The sequence below is a fragment of the Cygnus olor genome, chromosome 2 (genome assembly GCF_009769625.2).
Source record: "Cygnus olor isolate bCygOlo1 chromosome 2, bCygOlo1.pri.v2, whole genome shotgun sequence".
NCBI lineage: Eukaryota > Metazoa > Chordata > Aves > Anseriformes > Anatidae > Cygnus > Cygnus olor.
This window is the reverse complement of record NC_049170.1, coordinates 107,611,818-107,626,461: the sequence shown is the minus strand read 5'-3', so window position 1 is coordinate 107,626,461 and position 14,644 is coordinate 107,611,818. Positions and strand designations below refer to the sequence as shown.

General features: G+C 38.4%; 1 protein-coding gene across 13 annotated transcripts in view; it reads left to right on the top strand.

Moving 5' to 3' along the window:
* The window catches only part of PTPRM (protein tyrosine phosphatase receptor type M), a 484,682-nt gene that overhangs the window by 19,934 nt on the left and 450,104 nt on the right, over positions 1 to 14,644 (top strand). Inside the window, exon 1 of one of the 13 annotated variants that reach the window (XM_040550068.1) lies at positions 5,742 to 5,895. The exons of the other annotated variants lie outside the window; for them this stretch is intronic. The gene's annotated coding sequence lies outside the window, so the exon portion shown is untranslated. Of the gene's footprint in view, positions 1 to 5,741; positions 5,896 to 14,644 lie in introns of those variants that run through there. 13 annotated transcript variants of the gene reach the window in all.

Here is a 14,644-nt window from a genome sequence, read left to right as displayed (position 1 = left end):
TTATAGCTGGGATTTCATGAATGCCTAAAATAGATTTATCTTCTTTCTTTCCGTGTTCTGGAAATCTCAGCATGCTCTGTAGAAACAACACCTTAAAATCTATGTTCCACATGCAATTTTTATGCTATTCAAAATGCATGCTTTTTTTTTCTTCTTCTTCTTTCAAAGTTCTTTAAAACATTGCAAGGAGGATCTTTGTTCTTTTTATTAAGCTACTGCTGTTTTAGCTAATAATTTACCAATTTTGTCTTTCGGGGATAAAATGCAGAGTGGCACGCTTCTTCATTTAGTCACATAGCTGCTATTATCATTTGAAGCTGTGTGTACATGTGTTTGGGCACTTAAGTGCCAATTTTAAGAACCGTCAGTTCAAAACAAGACAAAAAGAAGTAGTTAAAAAAAAGCACTTTACACTTGCAGATCAATAGAACTCGAATAATGGAGGTGATGCACATAAAACGTGTCTGGGAACATTTCCACGGAGCTAGTGTATTTGACTCAATCCAGCAATGAAATAAAAAGAGAAACATCCTAAATGTAAATCCTTTTTTATTCGCAAGCTTATTATTTGACACTATCAGAACTCAACATACTACTTTTAGCCCTTCTTTTTTTTTTCCAGCATTAACCAATATGCTTTTTATCATCCTACTCTCAAGGAGCAATTGTGGCTCTTCTGTGGAGTTTTGTTTCCTGGTGGGAGGACGGACATCTAAACAGCGGCTAACGCTGCTACAACTTCAAGCTTCAAATGCTGGCAGATTTTACAGTGGGTTTGTGCCACAGCCTATTAGTTGCTGTAAAAGGAAATTCATCCCTGCATGGGAGAAACAGAGCAGGCAATGTATGACAATTTGCATTTCTATTTTACAATTCCTGCGGCTTCATGTCACTGGCTGCCAAGCTGAACATCCTCACTGAAGAAGTGCGTGGTCATTTGAAACTTTTGGGACATAAAACTTTTGGGACATCTTCGCGGCTGTCCTTTTTCCTTACTTATCTGTTTAGTAATAAGTTTTGCTTGGGTGTTGTGTGAACATCGTCGGGTTGTTGGTGCTGGGGAGAGAAAAGAGCTTTAGGCTGGGGTAAACACATCTGTTGATGAAGGCTGTATTGGCAGAGATGCATGAATTTCTGAGCACTGCCAACAGCAGTTCCACACATTTTGGCTAGAATTGCCTTATCCCAGAATATTTCAGCTGCATTTGTCTGATATAATATTGTGTTGCATCAAATGTTACAACAATATTGTGTTACATCAGAGGCACCATATTTGAAACTGATTAACTATGGAAAGTTAAGTGCTGGAAGGGAGAAACAGGACTGCAGTCCTGGTCTTGATGCTGGCAGATGCCTAATCAAGACTTCACAAGGAAGATGTGTCTCCACGCTTGCAGCACGCATCTCTCCCAAGTGCTGGAGAGTTGTAGGAACAGTGCAGTGAAAGCAAGGCCTTGTTTTGTGTTTCTTTTCCCTGAATTCCAGTAATTTCCCCTTGCCTTTCCTTTTGTGGTTAGAACCTACAGATCTGTTTTCCAGCACGTCGTTATCTAGGTCCCTATTCTCCCCTGTTCTCTATTTGTTTTTCCTATTAGCTTTAGTTCTTAGAACTTGTCCTACTTGTGAAAAGACAAATGGAAGGGAGAGGCTGCAGGGGTAACTGAGAATATGAACAGGACTGGGAAAAGAAAGGGAATAGGAAATACAGAAAACCTTGCAAAGCAGAGGAGCAAGAAATTGTTGAGAACAAAGCCAGAGACAAGAGAAAGAAAACAAAACACATGGCAGATATGAAACATAGGGAAGTATTTCTCATTTATTATATGTAGGAAAGGGAAAAATGAAATGGAAGAGAACAAACACTAGACTCCATGTTTTCAGTTTATTTAGTAAAAGCTGCTTACAATATATTGCAACTGAGCAAGTTACATGATGTCTGAAGAGCTGTTCTATTTTTGGGGCACCTGATGATGCATGCATTTTTGCCTCCAGCAGATAATTTGCTTATCTAACAAACATCAAGTTAATTTTCTCAAGTTCTTGTACGCGTATCAGTCATAAGCAGGTAGTGCGTTATTTTTTCTTTGCAGTGGGGATATGTAATAATTTACACAGATTGTTTGCCCTTAAATTCTTTAAAATTAGGAAACATTTTTTTTGTTTTCTCTACCCTTCTCGCAGTCTAGCCCACCCACTGTGTTTTTAATTGAGCATGAAATGAACAGAGATTTGTTTCCTGCCTTAGTTGGTGTTATCCAGGCTGTCGATACTGACAAAAGCACATCAGGTCAAAGTTTAGGGCTAAATCTGTTGCTCTTCTTTCCTTAAGTTATAATAGAAATTATAATTTAAACAAACAAACAAAAATTTGAAAACAAAACAACAACAAAAACAGCGAGCTTAAAAAAAACACAAAAACAAACACGTAATTATTGATGCTCAATCCACTTCTCAAGCAGTCTGTACAAAGCAAATATTTGATATTTCAGAATAGGCTGGTAGATCTGCAAATATGATTTTGTGTGTTGTCACTGTCGTTATAGAAGGCTGAGATATACTATTGAACTTAAGCTAATACATTCCTGTAATTGTACCTATTTGAAGAAATATAACAGGCATTTACATTATTAAAATAAACTGGATTGCCACAGCTGTGAAAGATCTATATATTTACTGTAGGTGCTCAAATTCTTTAGGCAAAGTGGGGAAATACTTTAATCTTGTATACTGTAATTTCATCAGTGAAAAATACTTCTGTTGTATATGCATTTAGTGATTGAAACACAATTGTGGATGTTATCTGGGTGAATGTACAATGTATATTTACAATATATACAATATATATATGGTATAACTTGTTTAATTGATCTTTTGTTTCTTTGCAGCTCTGCAGATGTGTGATTGAGCTGGTGCTTTTAATATGAGTAGGTGCTGCGTATAGCCTTTTATGGGTACATTTATATGGAATGAATTATTTAAAATAGAATTCCGCCTTTTGCAGAAAATGCTCTATATATTATGACTAAATTACCTTTTGACTTTAAATATTTATTAAGTGCAAACGGAATTCCAGTGGCTCATCAGTTTTGCTGCAAACGCATAACGTGATGCAGTTTAAGGCTAGAAGGAGCCCCTAGATCATGATCTGCTCTGATCTATGGGGCATAGACAAGAAATACTGCCGCATGGTGAACGAGGAACACCGCACCTCTAAGCATCAGGAAGTCAGCATGTGAATTCAGGTGGCACTAATTCCCTTTTGATGCACACTGACAATGTAGATAACTGTTTTAAAAACACAGTAAACTACCTTGCTTTTAGGATTTGCCTACAAGTGGATTTACAGCAGGCGGTGTTACAGTATGGGTTTCCTTAGGACTGGCAGTTGTGTGCTGGCTGCCAAGATGAGATTCTCAGAGGGCCCCTTTGGTAATGCAGGTGGGTCACTTCGCTGACACAGCAATGCAACCTACCCCGCTTAAACGTGTTTGAACTGCACTGTGAAAAGTGTCTACATGGTATTTGTGGTGCTCTGTGCTGCCAGTTCCTTGGCCTGGGATTTTTTGGCGTATTCAGTGATGTTCTTAAATGGGTTCAGAGTTCTGATTTCATTTGACTGTGTGTTTATTATACTCTATTTCACTCTTATCTTTATCCTACAGTAGATGAAAGGAGTCTTCTGGGTTGCTTATATGGTGTTATAGATCCGTCCCCTCTCCCCTGCATCTCTTACTGGCTGGCTTGCAGTGTCTATTCCTGATGGTGGCATCTTACTAACCTGAAGAAGCAATAACCAAAAAAACAGCAGATAGTTCGAAAGATTTATACACAGAAACAAGAATTTATTGCTGTTGGTGTGAATTACATTGCCACAGCTGTTCAAAGTTAGGTGGGCATGCGTAAATACTACGGTTATTGCAACTGTTTATTTTTTCTATTTTTTTTTTCATGTTTAACTTCCAATGATTTTTTCCCCCTCTTTGAGATATTATGCAGTCCAGTTCTTGTCTCTTGAATTCAAGTGCTGTAGCTTAGGACTTGGATAAGCACTCTTACACTGCATTATTCTTACACCTGTGCCAATACATTGCTGAAGAGCGTATTAATGCGTAAAACAGAAGCTCGGCAATGTCCTTTATTTACTTCAGAAGATCTCCAGTCAGGAATATTAACTATGCCACATCATTTAGCTCCCCTTGAATTTTGTGCCTGAAGTGTAAATAGAAGCCAGACTTTCTGTCCCTTAGTACTGGCCTAGTAACAATCCTTATGGTTTTCATTGTATATATGTATTTTTTAATAGGGTATTTTTTAATTAGCCTCCTCTCATGCAGCTGCTGCTTTATGGACATGCATAGTGCTTGTTGTGTGATTCATTGCTGGTAAAGGAAGCATACTTAATTTGGATAGTTGAAATATTTCTTTCTTCTGTTCCTTTTAAAGTTTTTCTGGATGCAGTGGGAAAACCAGGTTCTCTATCAGGGTGGTGATGTGAGTGAGGCAGAATCCCTTTAGGGGTCCCTGCAAATACCAGTTTCCAACGTCTACAGAAAGAGCTTTTAATTATCTTGGCTGAGCTAATATTAGCGACTGAACTGCTGCATTCTGAATACTTTGTAAATGTTGACGATAATCGAAGAAAAGAATGGTGATGTCTTGGTGCTTTCCAGTTTTCAGATGTTTTAGTCATTCTAGTTAAGACAGAATTCTGCCTTAATGAATAGGCAAAATGTTTACAACTGTTTTAAGAGTGGGATAGCCTTGGAATAAGCAAAAATTTCTGTTGCTGTTTGCTGTCAGTGTGTTCATTGTGAGCTCAATTCACTCTAATGAGAAGGTTTTGAGGGTTAGTTTTTAAATATTTTATTTTTTAAATAAATATATTACATGAAAATTTTGCTATTTTAAAAGTGTCTGCTTCTCTAAATATTGTTAGAAAAGTACATAAATATATCTAAGGCAAGAAATACAAACCCATTGCATGAATTTAAGGTTAAAAAAATATTAAACAGGCCGAGCTGAACAGATCTTAGATAACAAGTCAACTAATTTCCCTTGCTTATTTATTGCCTCTGCTCCCATCATTTCTGTAGACTCCTTCATCAGTAGATCTCAAAGCACTTTACCAAGGAAGATGTTTCCTTATCTTATGGAGGGATCTTGATCGTCTTGTAGATTAATGCAGCGTTTTTTCCTTTTTTTCCTGAATTTCCTTCTGAATATGTCATAAAAGTGATGAATGTCTCCTGAGCTCTTGAAGGCTGCCATTAATGGCAAAGCCATATTTTCTTGTCTTCTGCAAGCATTCTGGTACAGTGCCTGTTTGCATGATCAGATATGGCCTTTCTGTAGGGCTTTCCCTTCACCTTGCCTCATGTAGAGATTTAGTGGACAAAAGGAAAGGTTTGAGTCTTTGTGACCATGGTGTTTCCAAAAGTTCAGGTCTTTGACCTGAAGAAATCTCTGCGGACATTATACTCAGTTTCTAATGTAGCATCTCCCTGCACAGATAGGCAGACAACCTAGAAGACTTATTTCAGCTTTCTTACAGGTGTCTGCCATAGCGTGATAACACTGTGATGGGGGAACTGTTTGAGGATGTTTCCTGCAGCTCTATGAAGTCACAGTGTTGACCTAATAGACTGGTTATAACACTCAAAATTCTAGGTCAGACATATTTTAATCCTTTTGCTAGGTGTAGCTGATATCCCCAGATTCTGTTTCAGATTGGTTTTGTGTATATTTTGTTTTTTCTGTCTTCATGTTTGCTTTAACCCTTTGGCTGTGCTCACACACAGGTTCTGTAAGGTCATGAGTGCTCCTGGGAGGCCACACAATCCCGTGCAGTGAGGGCTGACAGCCTGGGACTAACATCTCTAGTATTGCTGCGGCCATGTGAGTGAAAGGCTCTGGTAATCCAGAACTGTTGCTTGTTTGGATCGTAGTTGGTAGTAAGTAAGGGACTGGTTGCCAGCACAGGCTGTTATTAACGGTTGTGCATCTGTGGGGCTGTGCCCCTTATGGTACCCTTGGTAGGTATAGGGTGGGACATGAAGGGCAGTTTGTGGATGTGATGAGGTGGGGAGCTGGGGGTCGGCCTCTTCTCACAGGTGACCAGTGATAGGGAATGGCCTCAAGCTGCTCCACGGGAGGTTCGGGTTGGAAATGAGGAGACATTTCTTCTCAGAAAGAGCAGTCAGGCATCGGAACGGGTTGCCCAGGGAGGTGGTGGAGTCACCATCCCTGGGGGTGTTCAAGGAAAGGTTGGACGTGGTGCTTGGGGACATGTTTTAGTGGGTGACATTGGTGGTAGGGGGATGGTTGGACCAGATGCTCCTGGAGGTCTTTTCCAACCTTAACGATTCTGTGATTCTGTGAACAAAGAGTTAACGGCAGGGCATTTTAAAAACACTTCTGGTAGCCTTGATCTCCACTTCACCACCAGTATACACTTCTTTTAGCTTCTGTATTACTTTCTATATTCAAATATTCCAGCTTCACGTATTCCACAGCAAAGCAGGTTGAGGTTTGCAGGCATTTACCATGCTGTAAAAGAGAACTGGATTTCTCGCCTTCCCTGGGTCAAAGGAATTTGAAAGGAAATTATAGCCCTGCTGTGTAATTCTGGGGGATGTTTTACTGTGAGAATTATTTATTTCATTTGGGGGATACTGTGGAATAATTTGCTTTACTTCTGCAGGATGCTGTGTGTGGTCTTCTGGTTGATATCCCTGTTATGTTTTGTTGGTCTTTATGGAATTTGTGTGCCCAGTCAGTTCCATATGTCTTCTTAGAAATGGCTAGGAAACAAGCCAAATAAGAATGAAAGTAAATAAATGTGTGTCTGTGTGTGTGTGTAGAGATAGATAGGCTTATATCTCTAAAATGAAAGGAAGGCATTTATAAATGGGTCTGTCTTCTACCTTTTTCCTCATTCAGCAGGCATCTTCTGCGTAGCAGAAGGTGACGTGATGTAATCTTTCTCAAAGCAAATTTAATTTTGAAACTTTTTCAATTCCTCTCAACAAATGCTACACAACAGAGATTAGAAGGCTTATCTGATGCATCTGGAGCGGAGCGATCTGGGGAAAAAGCAGAAAAAATTAACTTAAATTTTGTTTTAATTAAACAAGCTTTATATCAGCTACGAGGCTCTTTTTGCAAATAATCTTCTGTTTAAGTATGTTTTACCAGTCTCAATTAAACTATCATGCTAAATATCACTGCCTTGTAATGCAGCTAGTGTGAGCTCCTAATTTGCCATTAATTCTTTATTAACATAATGACAGGAAGTTCTAATAAAATCAGTCAGGCTGATATTAATGATTTGCTATGGCTTTGGTACTCTTGTGTGTCGGTGTCTATAAAATTAGCTGTGCTTGCTTTCTGATACGCAGCTTGTTGAGAGGATATTTACCATTTTCCAAAAATTGTGAACCAACAAAACCAGCCACCTCGTTGGAAGGAAGTTCTGGAGAAGTATAGGTAAGCTACTCGTGGTTTGCCTTATTTGTAAGGGGATTATACAGAGGGATGCCTACGCTAGAACAGTGATGTGTTTAGAAAGTTTTTCTCCCTGAACTGCTTCAGAATAAAATCTTTGTTTTTGCTCTTTGCCTCGTTTTTTAAGCTAGGGAAAAAGCAACGAGCAAACCTTTAGCTCTGCTGCATGTTTCTGTTTTTGCAGAAAAGTCAAAAAAAAATGGCTTTTGTGAGTATTTGTATTGACTCAAAAAGGGACAGTAACAGGAATTTATTGAAATGGCTCAACAATGGGAATGCCTGCAGTGCTAAATAAAGCATTATGGTTAGCAGTGAACTGGTTATGAAATAGTTTCAGCACAACTGGTAGTGTTCCCCCCCCCCCCCAAAATAGTTGGTGTGCCTGGGCACATAGCCTGCAAGTTGTTGCTGCACTTTCCAGGAACATTTGTCATAAATGTACTCAGCGCTGGAAAATATTTGCTGTCTCTGCTGTATGAACCTTTACATTTTATTTTATGTGAAGTTTTCCTAACAAATAAAGAGTTTTAGTTGTGACAGTCTTAATGGAGAAATGGCTTAATTATTGATAATTTACAGGGGTGGTACACTGGCTGTATTTCACCCATGTAAATCTGCTGCTGCCTTAGCAACAGCTACAGTATATCATTTAGTGCTTAGGCTGTTTGTGGACTATACAATATCATAATTATAGAAAGAAATGTACAGATGTTGGGGCATGTGATGTGTAGGCATCTGGCCCTCAAGTTTCTGGTCCCCCAGTGCTGTTTGTAATGTAACAGAGCAGTGGATTGCTGATCACCGTAGTGATGATACACTTAAACACTAGCAAGAAGGGCCATGGAGGCATATATAAAGCAGGCTGTCTGTTATCATCCATCACAAGAAGCAGGACAGCCCAACAGGTGTTGTGGCTGCCCTGTGCAGACAGAGGAGCGGATGCTTCTGGCCTGGGAGAAACTGGATGAGCTGAAGGTAAGGGATGTGTTTAAAATGGCAGGGAACAAAACACTGATCACAGCAGCTTTGTTAGAACAACTTCTGAAAAATCACACATAGGAGGTTCTGGTTAGCTGTATCTCGAATTTATAACAGCAGAAATCTATATTTAGCAGTAACCTTCACAAAATTTCAAGTGTATCAAGTGTATTAAGAAAAATACAGCTAAGTAACTGGTTGTTATATATGTTTACAAAGATACTCTTTTTTATTTATTTATTCTGTACTTGGCTACTGTGGGGTAGGGAAATATTTTTATCATACATTGCAATGATTTTAACTGTTGTTAATACAGATACTACAGTATGGAACTTTGTATATTTAAAAATACCATGCAAAACCTTGCAAATTCATCTAACAAAGATTGTTCACTTTCCGTCGGTGCCTTCCCCTTCCATCTCCTTTCCCTGGAGGACTTTGCTGTACACATTTATTTGATTTAGTGTCATGTCAACTTAAGTTTACAGCTCTTTTCTGTAAAACTGCTAATGAGCAAGCTCCTCAGCAGAGCAACATTTCGCAGGAAGAATAATGAAAAACTTGGAAGTACAGGAAATATATGGAAGAATTCTCAAAATACTTACCTAAGCATCCATTCACACAAGTCTTCATTTGGGCTTCTCTGTGCATGTGAATGGAATGACAGATTATTAGCTGTATTTTTGTTCTCTTCAAAAGGCGGCTCTTTTTTGCACCACTCTATAATGTGTCATACTAAGTGCCGTTGTGGAAGAAGCATGGGTTAAAACAGATTATATGAATTAGAAAGGAAGAAGAATGAGCTTCTTAATGCCAGATTGTTTTTAGAACTTCCTGAAGAGTGGATGTAAGAGAAGAGGAGTGACTGTTAAGGTACTAGCTTTTAATCTGCTGTTCCAGTCATAATGTATTCAGCATTAGCACTGAGTACTTGCTTTAGTACTGCTTTAACCACAACCAAGACGTCTGTAGAGGCTCGACAAGGCAAAAAAAAAAACCTTAGAAGTAATATAAAGCCTGGACTGTGCCCATTTCTGTAAGCAGTACAGAACAGAAAAAAGAATATATTATTTAAATGTTTATGAAAAGAACAAGAATTTTTAATGAGTGAATGCGTAAGGAAAAAGTGAAGAAAGCCTAATTGAATGGTGGGGAAAGCTGCAGCTTTCAAAGTTAGTAGTGGCTTTTACCTGCTTCTTACATTAAATTACGAAGGCGACTTTCTTTTACATTAAATAGCACAATTAGCCCCGCAATAACTGTCTAAGCGTCTTCACATCTCATGTTTATTTTCATAATCCACTTGTTTACATGTGTGAAGTATTATTAAAATGACTGACAAGCTTTGGTCCCTAAGGAGAGGGCGGGAACACCTGAGAAGATGGGTATCATAAATGACAGTCAGTATGATAAATTGTATGGGAATTGTGTTCCTAAATGCCATCACAAGCATTGGTTTTCAAGGTTCTGATTTTTGGACTTAACTTTCCCAGTGATCACCTGTCCCACATCAGTTAGATAATCCACAGCATGTTTCTTCTCTTTAAAACAGATAATTTTCAAATGAGTCCTCTGACATGATACTAGCTAGTATGGGTTGTTCTGGACATATTCATTGTGCTGTATACCTGTAGTGTGTTTGCTGTACTGTTCATTGAGTCCAAATCCATGAAATTTAATGAGTGACCGGGATTTAGCCCATCATTTCTAGTGCTTAGTGAGTTGCTCACAGCATTTGGGAATTTGTTTTGTTGGTTTAAGTAACCCTGTAAAATTAATATTAGCCCTGTTTTTTCTCTAGCACTGCACAGGACTATGACAGCTTTTGCTATGAATTGCTGCTTAGTGATGTCCCAGCTCCTTTTGTCAGGTAGCAACTGCTGCTGCAGAACAGAACTTCGTGTTTATTTTAATTCCATCGTTATTCCGTGTTTGTATTGGTTCACATTCTTTCATAAAGAGTAGGATGAGGCAGTGGATGCTTAGGCTACGTGGGTAAGAGCACTGCGGGTCAATAAGAGTACAAAGTGCCAGGCTCCTTGAAAAACTCTGAAGTTCTTCCACTTTTGAATTAACCTGAGGGAAGGTGTGAGATTTTCATTTCAATACATTCCAGAGTGTACCTAAGAAGCTTTCCTCAATATTACAGTGTTTGATTAACATACATATTGCTAACCCAAAAGAAAGCTCATGTAAATCTATATATGTAGTAAAAGCAGAGTTGCAGTATTCTGTAATAGATCAATTGTGTTTTCCATAATTAAAAAGAAGAAGTACTTACCAGCAGAATGAATGCATTAATGACTATTTTGGTTTACCTTAAAATCCCAGTTTGGGGAAAAAAAAATAACCCCCCCCCCAAATCCTTGTGTTATTAAAGTTACCACTGCAAAATCTCTAGTGTGGGTTATAGAAAATAGAGTTGTTTGCTAACCAACTCTATAGCCCTTATTAAGTTTTTTCCATTCTGTAAAGGCAATAGCTCTGAAATACAGAAGTGATTGCATTAAATCCTTGGCTGGCAATTTTGTGTGGGATTGAGTATTGAAATGCAGCAAAGCAAATAATGAAGGCATATGTTTACCTATAATTCTTTTTACCTTGGGAGAAGGATTAAATAGGAACAGTTTGGTTGTTGTCAAATTCTTAACAGTTGCTTTCAAGCATGAAACAGTCCCCGGGCTCTCCGAGGATTTACTTAGTAGTTTGAATAGAGAGGTCTTTACTGCTAATGGAACTGAGATGGCAGGCTTAAGCAATGGGGTGCTTTATAGCCTCTTTAGCCACTTGAGAAGATGTAACATCAAATAGCTGAAATCGTCTGGGTCTCCACTGGTGTTTGGGAAGTTGCACAAAGATTGGTGAATAAATAATTCAGAGTTGCAAGAATGTCTTGATGCCAGAGTGTTGCAAGGAGCTATCTAAAAGCTCGTCTCACACAAGGTTTAGTGCCAGGAGACATTCTGTAGTTTTTACGTGAGCTTTGCCCCAGGGAACAGTTACTGATGAGTCCAAAAAAAAAAAAAAAAAAACCTAAAAAAAATCGGTCAGGATTGACCGGGGTTTGTATGGAAGTATTTCATATTAAAAAATGTTCGTCATAAAAATGAATATTTTATTTTTGTGCAGATGGCCTGCAATTATTATATTGTTTCATAGCTTTTAATATGAAAAAGTTGAGATTTCTTAGCATCTGAGACACATTTGCTTTTAAATTCCTTTACTGTATGATGATTTTGATAAATAGTATTTAATAAGGTCTTTACTAAAACATGCAGAAAACCTGTAGACAGTCTGTGATTGTGGATTCATCCCCAGTCCTGCCTATAGATCAGACTTTCAGTTTTGCTTTCACTTAAGGATTTTTTTTTTCTTTCAAGATTTACTTAGTAAATGGAGTGGATCCTTTTCTTTTAAAGGAGGAGGCAGCAGAAAGGCTAATAGCATTGGAAGAATATTAGGTTTACATATTTTAGGATTTCTTTTATTTTCTGCTAAGTCGAACAATGTTATTTACAATTTGACAAAACACTTCTACCCCGATACTTTTTCCCCCCCTCCTTAAACTTTCCAATGAAACTGCTAATGGGACATTTGATATTTAGAAGCTTTACTACAGCAATTGTAGTGTAAAATGAGAGGTTGTTCTGGTTCAGTAGCCACAAATCTATAAATGAATCTGCTCTGTTGACCACAAACGGTTTTCCATTATATTTTGCCCTTTTTGGACCTGTATCTGGAAACGTACTGATACAGAGAGCCCGTTTGATGGCTAATAAACCAGACCCTGAGGTAAGTTGTTTCAGCAGCACTTAGAGAATTTAAATGAATGCCTATTCCTAGTCTGAATTTGTCGAAGCTTCAAGGTTTGGCCCTGTTGTACCTCATACTGCATTTTTGATTGTTTAATTATTGGATCATTTTCATTTAAATTCTTCAGACCATGAGCAAGTGGCTCTTAAAGTTTTCTGCAGTAAATAATTATTTGGACTTCATTGGTATCATGTCAAAGATGGATTTTCCAGACCTTCATTAATGCTTGCAATTCTTCTAGTGATTCTTTGTTTTCTTCTGCCAAAAACGTCTGTTCCACACCAAAGTCTGCTAATTTATCTGACCAGAATAAGTGACACTGGATTTTTATTGGCAAACATCTTGGTTGTAATAGCAACAGTAAGTTTTTTTTTTTAACATTGGCTTCGTGTTTTTAACCCTTTGGGTTGTTATTTCCCTTCAATTATTTTCCCTGTTTCTGAGAGAAAGCCATATTAATGAGGGGGACACTGAAGAAAAGGCAAAAAGTTTTCCTTAAAAGACTTTCAGATAATATCTCAAATGTCTGGCTGTATATGCACTCTGTGCTGTAAGGGATCTGTCAAAATGGTAGATGAATTCACACTTTCCATGAGAGAATGGGAAAATCAAGTCCGTCTCCCACAGTCTTTGAAAAGCTTATGACCCGTTGCTAGCTTTTAGTCACTTTCCTGCTTTTTTTTTTTTTTCCTTTGGCCCAGAGCTTCCTTCGATTAACAACCCATTTAGTGGCCTCTTGCTGAGGAAGTAGGGCACTTTTGTTCAGGTTGGCAGACCTGGTCCTGAGCTACTGTTTCATTTAGTTGCTTTTTAAAACTGCATATCTCTTCAGGGACTTAACTAAATTTTGAAATGCTCTTTGGAACCTAAAGCCTGGTCACCTCCTGTTATCCAAGAAACAGCATACTCACAATTCTCTTCGTGTTTTCAGGCATGGCTAACTTCTCTTTCCCTTTAAAAAAAAAAAAAAAAAAAGGCAGGGCCATTTTCCAGGTTAAGCATTCTTTTTCTAAAGCTGTGAAGCGAGGCACAAGACTTCTTAAAATCGAGAATATGAAATGGGGCAGGTTTGTTCTGTTTGAATCTTTTGGGAACCAGAGCAGGAAGGCATCTTGTAACTGTTTGCCAGTATTGCTGCCAAGTGTTTGGGATGAATTCCTTGTGGATCAGAGGTTTGGTGAGGCTTGGAGTCAGTGGGAAGGCAGAGTGCTTCCTCAGGTGGCTGATCTTCACCTGTAGGCTCCCAGGCAAGGTATGATTTTAGGGATTATCACACAGGTTTGCAGAGGGTTAAAAGATCAAATTGTCACTGATGAAGTAACCAGACTAACATTAAGAACACATCAGCAAAAAGAAAATGTTCCACCTGCAGTGAAAGTACATGTACAGTAGGGAATTTATTTTCTTAAAGAAATATGGACTTCTGAAACCTTAATCTTACAAGAACAACGGTCTATGTCCTCATATTAGGTTGGGCAATTAGTGATCTGACCGTTACAGGACTCTAATGCTTACAACCTATCAATCCCCAGTGTACTTGTAAAAGAAGAGGGCGGGAGGGGGTCCTTTGGCAAGACTTCAGGCAGCACTTGCTCTCTCTGTAGTGGATGTTGAGGTGTGTCACAAACGGGATAACTGATGCTGCTGAAAGGAACTCAGTTAATTCAAATATAACAGCTATTCAGAGAAATCAGTACATGGATATTCTACAGCGTTATTAAATTTACAAAAGGGTGAGTATTAAATGAATTAAAAGAAGTGAATTGTTCTTTACTTTGGAAATGTGAATTGCCAGTATACGCAGGTTAGTATGCACACTCTTGCTAATACTGGACTCAGTGACTCCCTCTGTTTCTCTAAAATGCAGTAGTAGAGCTTCTCTGTCTGCCAGTAACTAGCAGTGGATTTGAGAAATAAAAGTTTGTCTTCCATAAAACCACCTTTCCTTGCGTTGCTTTATTTAAGTTAACCGATCAGTATATGCAGAATATTATTATAAGCATAAGAAAGGACTGCTTCAGGTATGTGTAGAAACTTCAGATAGAAGACATCAGTGTTGTCTGGCTCATTTGTTTTCTGGCATTTTAATGCTAGTGGAATAAGGTTGATAGCTAAAGCTAGGACTTTTTTCCCCCCTATGCTGTAACATTCCTGAAAGGTCCATGGTGGGACTGCTGAAGGCTCATTACAGCTATAAACAGTTCTCAGAATACTTGGGAGCTTGTGTTGCCATCCCACTCCCATCCTCTAACAGCCATTATTCCTTCCCTACATCCAGACCAAATGGTGATTCCCATATCTGTATCTCTGAAACTTCTGGTGATTAGACAAATTTTACATATAACTCTTT